Here is a 16,344-nt window from a genome sequence, read left to right as displayed (position 1 = left end):
AACAGACTTAGACTAATGCTAAGTGCTTCTGAAAATCCCAGTAGAAGTATATTAAATTACAGTGGATCAAAATACTTAAACACAGAGAGGGAAAGGCATTGATATGACACCTGTATTTCACGATCTTTCAACACACTGAGCTTTTAACCTGCTCAGGAAAACTGGCTAACACTTTTAGTAAAAATTCACGAAAGACTGTCATAGTGCTTCAGACTTAGCTGCGGAAGAAGAAACCTGCTTGTTAACATGGTCATCACATGAAATTTTTAAAGTACATTTCACTGTTTGGCATGATAACGGTAGCATAGTAATCATTTTTCATATGCACAGAATGATAAATTATATGTGGTTTAAAATGGGGGAGCTGGGGAATGAACAACTTGTAAGTGGACTACACTGTAAGTAGGGATGATTGATGTATTTATATCACATTAAAAAGTAACATTTCTTAATGGAAGGTTCTGCCAATCTGATCCCTACCCCTTTTATTGTACAGCTAGTGTTCCAAGACTTTGCTCAATTTGTTGGGCTAATTCTGCGAGATACAATTAGAATTTTATAATGAGTGATTTACTACAGCAGAAAATGTTGTTCAAGTAAAATTGGACTGTAAAAAATACAGAATTGGTAGTGGATAAGAACAACTGTTGTTTTCTCTTTCAGGTTCTTTTTGACTTGGTTTGATTTTGAATGTGTCCATTTTATTAGAATGTGTATATTAGAGCATTATATGTAGCTTTACCAGAGATTTTTTAAAATACTTCCATTAATTTCAGTGTGATGATGTTGTCTGTATAACAATACCCTACTTTGGAAGTTAAAATTTGAAAACACTAAACTTTTGACCTTGAGTAGATGTCGCCATGTATAATGCATTATATTCAGCTGGTGAAGTAAAAATTGCATTTTTCTGGGCTCTAGCTTGTGGAAAAAATAGTGTGTATTGGGCTGCAATGCCTGACAGCTGACATTTATCAAGGGTAACATGAGCTTTACTCATTCTCACATTTTTAAGCAGCTTTCAAAGCATTACATGTATACACATGTTCAGCATATGTCTTGCAGCTTTGAACATTTTGTTCTAAAGATGTTAACTCTCATTAAGATGAGAATCCAGACTATAAACCCATAATGATTTTCATTTATCAAATTTAGTCATAACGTTAACGTTTTGTAAACTGGCACTATAATGTAAAACAGTAAGCGTAATGTTTAAAGCTTAGAAATACTTTTTCCCTATTAAATATTTCAGTGAACTTTAGACCAGACTTTCAGTACATGGGATTGTTTTGAATGTATGGTAGTCTTTCAGAAGCATACATTTTCTAGAAATCATGGAATTAAATGTAGTAAAAAGGCTATTTCTTATTAGAATAAAGTGCTAAAGCTTCTCTTTGAAAAAGAAAAAAAAAAGAAAAAAAAAGACATTTTCTTTTCAGTCATGAACAAATTGTCTGGTAGCCATTTTGATATCTTTGTAAACAGTTTGTGTGCATTGGCGAAATAATGAAAAACTTGTTCTACTTGCTTTAAATGTCATAATGAATTACATGATTGTCTTGAAATGTTCAAAACTCTGTATGTAATTATTCTTGCTTAATAATCCTCTTAAAGACCGAATTGTCTGGAAGAAATGATTGTTTTCATATTTGACAAATTTTCTGCTAATCTACATAGTTTGCTGGTCTATTTTTAGACTCATAGTTTCCTGTTACTTCAGTAGCTCAGCGTAGTGCTAAACAGATCACACTGGTCTGATGCCAGGTAACTCAAAACTGTAGGTGACTCAGAAAGATAAAATGGATGAGTATGATTCTAGGTGACTCTTAAAGATAAAATGGATGGGTATAATTGTGATCATCATAATTTTAATTGCTGATCAATGGTGTAAGGTACATTTCTTTCTCCTTACTAATGTTCTTACTAAATACTTCATACTAACATTACTGACATTCACACCAAATACTTTTAGTTTGTCACTTCTACATGGAAGTCATTTCAGATGACCTAAGAAATAATTTTCTTTCTTATTTAAATAATATCCAAATTGCTAAAGTCAAAAGAGAAATTAAGGTCTGAAGCCAGTCTGGAATTCAGACTTTGCTGGACCAGTTTGTTAAAAATTGGAGTTTCCAGGTGGGATTTTTTTGCTCCAGTTTGGAAGCAGCAGGGCTTTAAACATTAGTTGATCTCCAACACTCTGAAGAGGCAGAATGGATTCACTGTATTTTCTGTGTTGTATTGGATTGACCTCAGCCAAAATTGTAGTCGTAATTGTAGCAACCCTCAAATCCTCCCCATTTATTTGCTGAATTTAAAATGTGGATTTACTTTTGTCAGATCATTTCAAGATATTACTAATGCATAACCAGGTATTAAAAGCCATACAGGCAACAAACAAGTCAAAGTAAGATGACAGTAGAAAATATCTCTCTCTCTCAAGCTTGTTCATCTTGAAATAATCCATAGTTGTTAACTACTGTCCTTAAAAGCTTTGCACATTCATTTAAAGAAATGAGTGCATTAATTTATGACATATTAAAATTTCAAAAGATGTAACAAGAATAAAAGCTGACTTTGTTTAGTGTGTTGTTTAGACTCATGAGGACCCTAAACTGATGTCTAGTAAAATTTGGTCTTGCGGACAAAATAAGCTGTATGAATAGCAGAAAATATCGTTTTATAAACAGGAATAAAAAGTTAGTGTAGTTGTGCCAGGATAATTGTTTTTAATTACTTGTGAATATCTGTATATTACAGGTAATTCAGAAGATCCATTTTTCTCTTTAGCAATAACCCTCATAATTTGTCTGCTGTTTATGGAGTACGGCAATCATGAGCAAATGGATCTCTTATAAATGTTAACTTTTTCCCTTGTCAGACCATGTTTATATACTTTTATCCTGTAAAGTCTTCCTTCCATGCATCCCTCCATGCACACGTGCTCAAGAAAAATAGTATTTTGTATATATAGGCACGTCTTTACTGAGGAAAGCTGCTCTGACTTTTCTTGAGATATTTTGGGTTACTTTGTTGGAAACCCGTGTGATTTCTCTTTGCAATGACACACTGTGACCTTGGTGGTGGTGATGCTTTGGGGTTGTTGTTGTTGTTGTTGTTTTGTTTTGATGGTAGCAAATAGGATACTTTGTTGTAGTGACTTGAAGCTTGTCTGTCCTTTCTTGGCTAGCCCCAGATGTAGAATTACAGTCTTTATTTCACAGTTGTAACACACATATTACCAAAGTGGGACTGAAGAGAGACAAGCACATAAAGGTTTTAAAAGTGAGAAGCTTTCTTTCTGAGTTAGATTTTGGCATGCTTTTTTAATTTTATACAAGCTTAAATATATGGTAAGGTATATGTTGGAGGGGAGCATATTTCTGCCTGTAAAATTTTTGTTGCTTTATTTGTTCTTTTCTGTGTGAAGTAGCTGTAGGCATCATCATGTAAAACTGTAGATGCTAAGAATGATTAAGGATATAAATCCTTTGTTTTAAGAAGCATTTTGTAATAATAAAAATGGATGAGTAGCTTTATTTTTATCAATGCTGGTCACTGATATTGAACAGCAAATTATAGTAGGGAGCATGGTGAAATTAGTATGCTGTAATGAAATCCGTTTTTGTGATGTACTGTTGCTACAGTGATTGTGTGAAAACTCATTTTACTATTGTAAATGAGTTTACTATTAGTAGCGCAAAACTCATTTTACTATTGTAAATGAGTTTACTATTAGTAGCGCAAAACTCATTTTACTATTGTAAATGAGTGAAAGTCTTAAAAGTATATTGCAGTATAGGTACAGTATTTACAGTATATTCTCTCATGGGTTGCTTGATTAATCTTAGAGAGCTTTTCTACTTTCAAATATTTCACAGCTATACGTTCATTCACTTAAATCAGTCTGGAAAAGGAAGGCGGTGATTAGCACACAGGTAACTTTTGAATACATTGGCCAGACTGTATTATCATTCCCTAGTTAAGGAACTTGTATACCTATTGCACAAATGTTTGTGTTTACCTACATGGTAAAATGTATCAGTGTTACTATGCCACTATTTTTAGACTTTTGTCATAGTGGCTGAACATTCCTGGCTGAACATAGCTCTAAGTAATTTATCTAATATTAGGGTGTTTTAAGTCCAGTTTGTTCTGAGGTAGGTGTAATGTAGATATGGTGTTTTATTGGTATAATAGTGCTAGTAAGTCTTCCCATGTAAACAAGCCTGTAGTTTTGAGTTTTACAGATCCTTTCTATGCATAGTTTCTCACAATGCACTGATGGGTCAAGCGGTTGTCTTCATTCATTCTCTAAAATACGTTTTTTTCTAGGTTCATTTGCTTATGTTTGTTTGTTCATGACCTAAATAATTGTAATATATTTTTTCTTGAAGCAATTTTAACAATTAGAAGTTACAGGTTATGTTGTAGTTTTTAGTATTTTTCGTATTAAAATACTTCTCAGTTAATATAGGAAGGAAAACACAATTGCTTTTTCTTCACATTTGTATGTCTCTGTTGCAGGCTGCAGGATTGCCAGTTTTTTTTTTCAAAACTCATTATATTTGCTCTTTCTTTTCAAACCCCAACTGTGACAGTGACGCGACTAGCAAAGCATCTCATTTTTCATTTAAAAAGAAAAACGGATTCCATGTCCCCAGCACTGTAAAAGAAAATTTGACAATATCGACAGTTTACCTTGAAGTCTAACTGAAGAAGATGGAGAAGCAAGGAACTTACCTCTAGAAGCCACTTTTTTTTTTTTTTTTTAAATAAGGAAAGAAACATGAATTTTAATTATAGATAGTTGTAAACGGGAAATAAAAAAACAAAACAAAAAACCTGAATTGTGCAATTCAAGGTTTCACTGAACTCTCTTCACTCCTCTTTCATTGACCTCTGGCTCATAAATGGTTGAAGGTTTGACTTTTAGAAAATATTAGATGTTCAGGATGATAGTGCCATGTTTATCCCACTAGCTTTTCTTAGGCTTAATCTATTACTAGGGAAGCTTCCTGGTAAAGGTCTGTCAACAGACCTTAGTAAAATCACATTTCATACTGGCAAAGGAGTCTCTATACAAGTTCCCTGAGTAAAATAGGTTATATGGGTAAATATATTTTTGCCACTGCACTAAAGCAGTTCAAATATTAAAAAAAAAAAAAAAAATCTTCTTACAAGTTTTAACAAATGTAAAATGACAAGAAATATTAGATCAGTCGGAGGATCATAGAGGTCATGCAGTAATTCTGTGCAACTTTCTTTTTTTCCTCAAATAAGCTTTCCCTATTCAGAAGTCATGCCATGTTGGGTGTTCTGCAGACTTTGTTTATTCATCTGCTCAGTGATATTATTCTTTAGGATAGCTTCTACCATCTTACTATGGATGGAAGTCAGTCAAGGCATGAATGTCAGATTCAGTTGTTCATAGCTCCTGAGAGTCCCTCTGGATTCCTCTCTGTCAGTAGGAGCTACACTGGTCACCTGCCAGTCCTTTGATACAGAAACCTTTGTAATGACAGATTGTGCAGTTTGGCCAGCAGTTCTGAAGATTCACATTTGAACCCCTTCTTGGATGAAGGGTGTCCTGGTGACTGATTAACACCTCGTGTGTCTGTTTGGTTTAATTCTTCCTCTATAATTCCTTAAAATTCATTTTGCTTCTCCAACCAGTTTGCTACAAGGAAATGCTGGGAATCTCTACAGTATCTTCAGTGGTGAAGGCCAACACACAGAGGTTTTCAGAGCTATGTCTTTATCCTCTCTGAATGGCCATTTTATGCCTTTACCATGAAGAGTCTGCCAATGTCTCCCTAGCTGGCTTCCTGCTTCTGATGTGTTGTTTAAATATCTTTTTATTATCAGTTGGAGTTCGGTGCAAAGCACTCTTCTCGTTCTTTTTTTAGTCCTGTATTTCCTGTTTACATTCAATTTACTGCGTTCTATGGGTGTTTCAGTTCTTCCCATGTAGACGGGCTTTCCACTTCTTAAATGCTAACCTTTTCCCTGTGGTATCCCCCTTAGCTTTCTTATAGAGCCATAGAGGTATTTTTTCGATGTTTTTGTTCTCTGCTCCAAAAGCTGTGTAGGTGTAGCAGCTATTATCCAGAATTCACTTGAGAGCCTGCATCTTTTTTGTCTCTCTCTCTGTTGTCATCACAGTACAGTCATACAGTGACAGTGTAATCACTTTTCCATCTTAAGGGCTGGGGGTGTGTGGTGATGTCCTCACATATCACTAGAGATGTGTAAATTAATATTCCACACTGCTTCTAAGCTGCATATTGTTTTTTAAACACAGCTGAGTTTTTATAGGAGAATAATACCGTCTTTGAGAATTTCTTTGATTTGTGTGCACAAGCATTAACTGATTAATGTGCTGACTTCCTTTTCCTTTTTGTTCCACGTTAAGACTATTAAAGATATTTGGTTTTAATAGTTTGAACTGGAGTTACAGATGATGTGAAGAAATAAATACAATATTGTAATGTGGTAGAAATTTTAGAATATATGTGTCACGCCATCTGTATGTCTTTGTTTAATGTGGAAAAGTGTTTTGGCAGAATTCTAAGGAGTTTTGAAAATTAAATCTTTGCTCAATTCATATAGTGTAACTCAAGACTTCTAAGTTTTAAATAGCTGGGAATTTGTGGTGATTGTCTTGCTTGCTCAGTCTTTTTAGTGTGCCAATGCCTGTTCCTAGTAAAAAAGTCATCTTAAAAATGAAGCTTAATATTTGAAAGGCCTTTTTGAACTTACAGTAGATGTATTCAAAGCCGATTAATTCAATTTTAAGTAGTGCTCCTGTTGGTTTCATAAAGATTCCCTAATACTATGTCAAATTTGGAATTAAATTTAGAAGTCTTCTATGTTTTAATCTATGAACATCTGGTGAGTTCAAGTGAGAATTTGGTCTTTTTTGTTTTCTGCTGTCTTTACTTCAGTATTTCTCTAAGGTTCTGATCTATTTTGTCTGATGGCCAGGCAATAATACTTTTTGAGGTCCATAGAAATGCTAGGCTTCATTTGTTCCATGGATTTGCCCTTTTGTTTGATCGCTTTTATAAAATGTGTCCATCATACCTAGCCGGTTACTTTTTCTTCTCCTTCTCCTGCGAAGCCTTGTGTTTTCTTTTCCTGTTTCTCTGTGTTTGAGTCTGTTTCATGACTGCCTGATTCTTCTAAAAACTGAATTAATCTAAGAAATCCAGCAAGAAATAAGACGAACTTAATTATGGCACATAATGCTTCCTAACTGCATTTTAAAGAATTATTCACATCTTCATGTTACAAACAAAAAAGGCTTGCTAGCCTTCCTCCCCCACACCCTCCATTATAGCCGTATAAGGCGTCTATTGTCTCCATTCATATTGAGATGTCACAGATGTGTACACTCTTCTGGGTTCTTTTCTCTCTTGCAGCTCTAATGACCGCTACTCCTTTGATTCTTTTCTCAGGCAAATTGGCATAGGCTATACAAAAAGAAATTTAGGTCACAAATAATCTTTAAATTATTCTACTTGAGTGAGAGGAAGATTTAGCTGACTGTGTATTTGTATATACTGGAAATTTATGGCAAAATATGGCAAAATTAGTTTCATCCAACAAATACTACTTTGCCATCTCAGAGATTGTTGACTTAAAAAAATCACCAAAGGAGTGTGCAATTTTAGTGTATGTGTGCAATTGAGAGAGTTTTAAAGCTATATTTATGCTTTTTTTTCCCTAGAGATTAAAAGCAGGTGTGTTCGCCTGTACTGTTAAAACAACTAGGAATATTAGGAATGGCTAATTTTAAATAAATACTTTTATACTTATGTATTTTCATTTCAGAATTAATATAGATATTTTTGTTCTATTTTGAGATTAGCTACCCTCAATACCAGATTCCCTGTCTGTCAGGACAGTGAATTTAGGGTTTAGCTCTAAGTGTAGATGTAGCTTTCTTTGAAATACCTGGAACCCCATGTGTTTTATGACTCTTGGCTCTGTACACTGAGGTGTTAATGGTAGGCAATTTGTATTTCTTCATGTACTGTATTAGTTGCACAGATATGCAGATGGTTGAGTTGTGCAGGCAGTAGCAGTGGTCTATTCATTAAGAATTTTTCTGTAAGCAAACTAATTCCTTTTTACATGCTCCTTAGATATGCTATTCGTGTGTAGAAAAAGCAAGCGTTTACAGAAACAGGAAACTATTTTGTGCTTTGCATTACATCTCTGAACTGTCTTGTACCAATATCCTTTTATGGTTGGCTACTTTATTTTCCAGTTAAAACTAGTGTTGTGTTTAAAGTATACTAGCAGGTCACACTCTTCATCACTTCTGTAGGCTGAGTTTTGTCTGTTGTCTAGTCCTATTTTTTAAGTTAAGAGCACTCAAAAGGTAAAAAATCCACAGATACAGCATCATTTCTAGTTGTTTTACAGGATGCTGTGATTAAATCTGATCATGTTAGCTAAGTTATTTAAGCTGCTTCTCATTCTTGTTTGTCTTTGTTGTTGTTTTGTAATAACAGAATACTATTCCCTCAAATATTTGTGCCCTTGAAAGTGTTGTGTATTTCAGCTGGCTGCAAATTCATGACAGCAGGCCACGCAATTTATGACATGCTTTTTTTAAGAGGGTGATCAATGCTTCTGTCCTGTACTAGAGGCTTGGTAGTGTGGGATGGTATGTTTTGTAGAACTGACTTTCAGTATTTAGGAAGAGGGACAGAAATTACTGTTTTGGGTGGCTTGTATCCCAGCTCATCTGCTGTGGACCCAGAGCACCACTGGCAAGGCTTATTTCTCTCTACTAATTTATTTGTGTGTAACCCTGCTACTAATACCAAAATCTGTCTCTGAAGCATCATGAAGATTGGAACGAAAATATTTCATTAAGCATTATATTGTGTTGTTTTCTTGGTATTTGTGCTATGGAATTCTTGAGAGATTGGAGTTTTTCCAAGGTTAATATCGGAAACTAATTTGTTAATTGTGTAACAAATTGTGTAACAAATTGTGTTCTTATAAATGCAGAACAAAAGATTGTTGTCTAGACACTAACATAAAAGATTCTTGAAACTGCAGCACCGGATTGCATACTTTGTAGACCTAATTTTGTGTTGTTCATAAAAGTGAAAGGTTTGCTTTTTAGTAGTCAGAATCAAAGAGGCTCGCTCTATTCATGGCCAGGACATTCCAGTAAATTTTGAAGTTGATCTGATGTATCTGCCCCTGTACTCGGCACTGGTGAGGCCGCACCTCGAATACTGTGTTCAGTTTTGGGCCCCTCACTACAAGAAGGACATGGAGGTGCTGGAGCGTGTCCAGAGAAGGGCAACGAAGCTGGTGAAGGGCCTGGAGCACAAGTCTGATGAGGAGTGGCTGAGGGAACTGGGGTTGTTTAGTCTGGAGAAGAGGAGGCTGAGGGGAGACCTCATCGCGCTCTACAACTGTCTGAAAGGAGGTTGTAGAGAGGCGGGTGTTGGTCTCTTCTGCCAAATAACTAGCGAGAGGACAAGAAGAAATGGCCTCAAGTTGCGCCAAGGGAGGTTTAGATTGGACATTAGGAGAAATTTCTTTACTGTAAGAGTGGTCAGGCCTTGGAACAGGCTGCCCAGGGAAGTGGTTGAGTCACCATCCCTGGAGGTATTTAAAAGATGTGTGGATGAGGCGCTTAGGGACGTGGTTTAGTGGGCCTGGTGGTGTTGGGTTGACAGTTGGACTCGATGATCTTAGAGGTCTTTTCCAACCTTAATGATTCTATGATTCTATGATTTAATGTTCAAGCATTTTCACTTCAGAGGTCTTCATGTTGAGTGTAAGAATTTGCCTCACTTGGTCAGTTTGGCTGAAAATGCTCTTTTTTTGTAGCATTCACCCAACAAAAAGTTAGCTTTGTTAGAAGTTTGCGGTATCTGCCAGGAGACTCTATACGAGTACAGAAACAATTATATTTTACTGTTCCCCAGTACTTCCACAAAGGCAAAATATGGCAGAGCTGTGTAGAAATACTCACAAGCATCAGAACTGTTCTTTTCAAGGATTTGCAGTTTCCAGCTGTTGATAAACTTTTGTGCTTCTTAATAATTTGTGATTATTCAAGTGCTAGGAAATGGCAGATGAAGTGAACAGGCTGAAAGGCCAGATGTATGGTGGGATGATTAATGGCAGTGTTGTTTAAGGCACATGAGCATCAACTAAATCACATCTGATCTTCCAAGATGAACAAGTTGCCCAAAGTAGAAAGGGGGAAACAAAACTATGATTAGATCATTGCAAAAATTCTAGATTGCACACAGCTTTTAATTGAGAGGTTTGCTCTTTAAATATGCAAATATAAAAAGAATAGTTAGAATGTTTTTTTCAGCTGTGCGATTCTAATTAAAAAATATTTTTGCTCTGCAACTTGACACTTTAAAGTGTTTACTTCTTCAAATACGCAGTTTTCTTAAAAGGCAATCTCTGTACCTACTGAATTGATGAATACTTTCAGTTCACATACAAGATTCAAAGACTAAATTGGAAATACTGGGGGTGAACATCTATTGCTAATAATAGTTGTAGCAAATGCAAAAAATTAATCTGGTTTGAATGCTTTTCTGAGTATTACTTGTAGATGTTCAAAAGCTGGCATTAAGCTTGGCATCAACTTGATAGAGATCACGTGTCAGAAACTGATAGTGTGTACAGTAAATGTTTCATTCTGTCAAAACCAGTCAGTTTTTCTCTTTGTCTGAAGACATTTTGCTATTGTTAGAGATTTTAATCCAAATGTAAAATGGCTTCTGTCTCTAAATTTAAGCTTGCAATGGACAGGCCTTCCTTTACAAGGAAATTGCTGATATTTTGTCCAATTTTTAACTGCTGCTTTGGAAAACTCTGGTTTTGAACTGTTCTCATTCTAAACATGTTTTATCTAAAACGGTGATCTCTGTAAAATGAGTAAGATTCTGGCATGATAGGGTCTGATTCAATTATAACAATGCCATACCACTAAATGAGTTAATGCTAGTTGTAATACTATAGTTATGTTTAAGTTGTCTCTCTCTAGAAATCCAGCAAGCAGTCTTTGCTTCCATGAGACACTGGTAGGGTAGAATGGCAGAACAAAAAAACTGCATGTATATAATATATAAAAATGTATGTGAACCCTTTCAGAGTCTCAGGAAGGAGAATGGACTTGCTGATGGCACATTCAGAGCTTCAGGAAAGGGAATGGACTTGTTGATGACTTGGAGAGAGAAGTGTTTAGTGAAACAAACTCCGTTTAGTTAATTACATTTCCTGTTTTCACCAAGAACTTTGTAAGTACTATCTGCTTTTGAAGTGTCAGATAGTGTATAGCTACCTCAAGGAAAATGATAGTTGTTGCTACTGAAAACTTGAAGATTGAATTCTTACTGTATTGAAACTATGTTTGGGAAGTTGCTTCCTCCCTTGTAAGGGAAAACTAATTCCTTAGTCATTGTTAAATTAAGATAAGAGCTCTTGTATCTTTATCGGATCATGTAGGAAAATGTCTGTGTCACTCTGTTATCTTACAGGAGCTACTGTATTCTGTAAGAAAAAAACACCCTATATTTATGTGTGATTTTGTTCCCATAAAATACAGTTCTCCCGATTTTATAAGTTGTGCCATGAATCCCATCTAATATCTACTAGTAGTTATCGCTCTGTGTTTGCATTTGATATGATTGTTACTTAGTTTCTGGCAATCATCCCTTTGCATTGGACTTTTTCTTTATAATGGCAATGATTAAAGTTTGTACTGAAAAGGTAATCACATTATTGTAATGTGTAGTGGTCAAAATTGTGTAAGAATTGAGTCATATATTGATAAGGCATGAAACAAGCTTTCATCGGGTAAGTTAATATATCTGCTTAAAAACAAAACATAAAAAGTTAGAAGTGATTAAAAATAATTAAATAATGTGTTCGGATTTATATAGTCAAACTGATAGTTTCATGTTCTAAGGCTCTTAGTTGATGTCCTTTTCTAATTAAGAGAGATTTTGTACTTTGGACTAATCTTTAAATAATTTAGGATTACGTAATTCCATTTTAACAAATTATGTGAATTAATTCAAACTTAATTCCTAATTAAGCTGACATTGGAATATGTAGAGGTGCATTGTACAGCTTGCATTCTTCTTACTAACCTGTGGATTATGTCATGTGTCAAATGGCATGGAGTCACCTATGAATTAGGTGTATATAGAGCTGGAAAGTGACTCTTCAATACTGTTATCTTGGTATTCTCTTGCGAGCTTTGGCCAAGGGTATTTTGTCTTGCAAATGGAACGCTTTTTATATAAGTTTCCTATTTTGTTAGAATTTTATTGCTGTTAGTAATACTAGAGAGGTTTGTGCACTGGTCAGTACAATCTCTTTCCATACTACCCACTGTTTTTGGCAAGGATGATGGGAAGAAGTGTTTTCCACTTTTAGAACTTTATTAAATATTAATATAAAACCTAAGTAGACCATATGTATTTCAGTCAGCTACTGACTTGCCTGAGTTTCTTCTGCTGATGAAGTGTCTGGATGTACAGACTGGTTCTGTGGTTTCTTACCAGTTAAGCAGTTATCAAGTCCCATTATAGTAGCCCAGACATCACATACTATTTCTTTCTTTGTTGTATTTGAGCTATTTCTTTCTATATATATTTATTAAATTTTAAATTTTTTTTAAAATAACTCTTTAGTAACTCTTCCAGATACAAGTCTGTAAGGACTTACCTATGTTAAGAACATACTAAATATATCCTAAAAACACTCGACTGATGCCATCAGCTATATTGAAAGCCCAAATTACCTCTTCCAGTAGAGTGGCTTGGAAATCCGTCAAGATTAAAGGCCACCTTCAATATTTTTTTGGCCTGCTATGTTTGAGCATACCAATTCTTGTTGCCAGTGTCATGCAAGTAGGTGGTGTGGCTGCATTATGCCTAATTACGTTTTACGTACAAGAGCTATATGCTGACAAACACATCTAGCCAAATAAGTTCAATACCTTTTCACAGCTGGGTTATGAGGGAAGCGTTTGTTCTGAGTCTAGAATGTGGCTCACATGTCTTTGGACCTGTGATGAGATGCAATAAGCACTTTACCACAATGCTTTGTACAGAAGCTGACACGTGAGAAATTTTTACAAGTGTTCTGCAGCATATGGTGAAGGCGTAAGGATAAAGACTAGTCTTTTTTATAACAGTGAGTTCACTGGAGCTTTCTATTTCATACATTTTGTTTCTTACAACAGGGTCCTATATCTATTGCTGTGACTAGCAAACAGGGACGTATGGGAAACAAATTAACAAGTAATGACATTCCAAAAATAGAGCACACGCATTATTTATCAGAGGAACAGGAGATGCACTCCGAGTGTGTTCCACCTCTGACCATCCTTTAACTGAAAGTGTCCTGTCATTTTAATATATGCAAAGTGAACAAGGCTCAAGTTAATTGTCATGTCTGAAAAATAGCCTAGGAGTGCATAGTGCTTACTAAACACTGCAGGGGAATTGGTAAATGAAACCTGACAAGGCCTGAAAAATTATGGTGTCCCTAAAATGGAACGTATAATATAAAAAGGATGTGTGCTGAGTTACCAGATCAGGTAACCAGCTACCAGATCGTAGATGGCACTTTTTTTTTTTTTTTTTTTTAAACTGATAGCCCTGATTCAGTGAAGTCTCTGCCTGAGTCAGTTATTTATTATCTAGTAAATTTTGGCTGAGGGGGTGGGGAAAAAAAAGAGTGGAGAATGATCAAATGCATATGTTTTGGAATAGTATTTTATTAGTTATTGTACTGATGGAAGTGCTAGATTAGGATAATGATGTATCAATATAATTTGCTGTTTGCTTCATAATGTAAGTATAGCTGCTTTAATCTTAAAAGGTAAGTTAAGACTTTTTAGTACAAAATAGTTACAGTACACCAAAACCTCTTTATTAACTCAGTGTCCTTGAGTCTCATTATCTGTTTCAGGAGTTTGTTACATTGTACTTTAAGATTCACAAAGCTGTAGTTAAGGTTCAGTGGCATTTTTTATCTGCTGCGTTTTTCCCCTCCCCCAGAGGTTTAAAAATATGTTGGTTTTATGTACTGTAGTTTGAAGAGTAGTATGTTGTATTTAATTTCTTTTTTAAACAGGCAGATTAATTATCCTTAAAACATTTAAGGAGGATTACAGATACAATCCTTTTTATGTCTTCTTTCAAAAGGAAAGAAGACATTGTGTTTACCATATCTGGCACATTTGACTATGAATATATATGTATATTTTTAACCCTAAAAAAAAAGTGTAGCTTTAGCTCTCTGTCATATTGTTGTCTATGCCACAGGCAACAATATGGTTTGTCACTTAGCTATCCCATCCAAACGCTAATGTAATCTTCTTTCTTTCATGTGTTTTAAAAATTGGATCAAAAACCATATGTACACCTAAATTTGGTAGCCAGGCTATGTTGGATGCCTAGTTTCTACATGGTGTAAACTGAGTATCTCTGTAGCTCATCCTGAAAGTGGGGAAATCAGTCAAAGGTCACTATGTTGAGCTCATTGAGATCAAAACACACCAAACGATGTTTTTGTGTGAGCACTCTTGTTTTTTGGTTGAGCGGTTTTTAGACAGGAAACAGTATGCTCACTAGTGGTACTGGTGTGGTGAGAGCTGATGGAGAAGCTGACTGCACAGCCTCAAATGCCAAGCTTTTTAGAAGAATACTGGCTCTGAGACTGGCAATCGCTTAGTGCATGACTGTGCTTTGATACAGGCACTCTAATAACCTAAACTAATTCATGTGAAGCAGAACAGAAAACAATGTTGAAATAAAATATCTTTTGTATTTAAAAAGTTAAGAAGTTGGCTATTATCTGTGTACTCAGAAGAGGAAGCATGTAGGTTTAGAGCAGGGATGACAGAGTTGAATGGTCAACTTTCAGTATATAAGAGTTCAGGCTTTCTTTAGCAGGAAAAGACCAAGTATTACTGAAAAACAGGGACATATTTTATTTTTTCATTTAAATGTCGTAGATGATAACAATGTAATGGCTTATTAGATGATAGAATTTTAATATCCTGTTTTACTTATAGTGGTAGTAACTTGAGGTCTAATTTACTTTTGATATATGGCAAAATTTTACTGTAGCGTATTTGGTGTTAACTTTTTGGTTTACTGGGTGGTGTTTTCATCCCTACTTCAGGTTGTTTTAATTTCATCCTGGTCTGTAGAACAGAATTTAGAGTATCTGTCAAGGTTGCCCTGCCAGTTGACAGTTCTCATAGGATGGTCCTCTGCAGTGTTTGGCCAGACCAAATTAGTGCAAATGCTACTCCAGATGCTTTTCTACCCCTTCAAAAACCTTCAGATTATTCAGAAGGTTATTTTTTAGTTACTTTACTGCAGTACTTCTTTGAGAAGTTGTATTCCATCTTCTGTTTGAAGACATCCATGGAATGAATATTTACTCGAGAGGAATATAAAGGGAATATTCTAAAATAATTGAAATAGTGTTAAGATTTTTATGTGGTTTTCAACTTAATACATTTTCAGGGTTCTTCTCTTTCTCTTGCATTTCCAGTTACACAGAATCTTTTTGATACTTGTGGGTATTGAATCTCCCACCTTTAAGTGATTTTGTGCTGTTTGTTTCTCCTACATAGGTCAACTTCTCAGTGAGACTCTTGTTTGTGATTCTATTGAACTGCTTTTGTTCTTGCACAGATGTATTCACCAGTTTATCAAGCTGTTATACAAATTTGAGGAAAAAACCCTGCATATCAAACTGAACAGTGAATGTAATTTATGCTACCTTTTTGTTTCATAGATTCTGTCCAGTGGAGACATCAGAAAATAGCCCTTGTTGGGTGTAAGACCATCCCAGGGAAGCTAGATAGCAAGCTATCACTGAGTGTAGTATAGGTCAGGTTTAGCATTTTTACAGAAATGAACAGCTGAAGGATTTAATTTTCCATGATGTCCAAATATTTCTTTTACTGCATTTAAGTTTTCTTAGATTTTTCTTCCTTTTTTTTTGTGCTTTTGTTCTGGTTTCCATGATTAGCAGAGGTTGATTTACCATAAAATGGTGTTATAGAAGTCTTTAATTACGAGACAATTTACTCTTGATGCTTACTCTTACGTGACCACATTGTCAATCAACCTTCTAATTGGTAATTCCAGTTCATATAAATAAAGCTACAATCAGTATTGTCAAAGGGATGGTTAAAACAGCAGATGAATGCATATGCAACCAGTTGATATGAAAAGCTTCAGTTTAATTTCTTAAGAAATGAGCTACTTGAATAAAACTCCTTTACCTGCCTGGTAGTGATTACTTTTTGAG

General features: G+C 35.1%; 1 protein-coding gene across 9 annotated transcripts in view; it reads left to right on the top strand.

Moving 5' to 3' along the window:
- NCOA3 (nuclear receptor coactivator 3) overlaps positions 1–16,344 on the top strand; it is an 87,375-nt gene that overhangs the window by 37,062 nt on the left and 33,969 nt on the right. The gene's annotated exons all lie outside the window — the stretch shown is intronic.

Source organism: Calonectris borealis, chromosome 17, assembly GCF_964195595.1.
Source record: "Calonectris borealis chromosome 17, bCalBor7.hap1.2, whole genome shotgun sequence".
In the NCBI taxonomy this organism is placed as follows: Eukaryota; Metazoa; Chordata; class Aves; order Procellariiformes; family Procellariidae; genus Calonectris; species Calonectris borealis.
The sequence above is the reverse complement of the archived record's forward strand: the minus strand, read 5'-3'. Positions and strand labels throughout refer to the sequence as shown.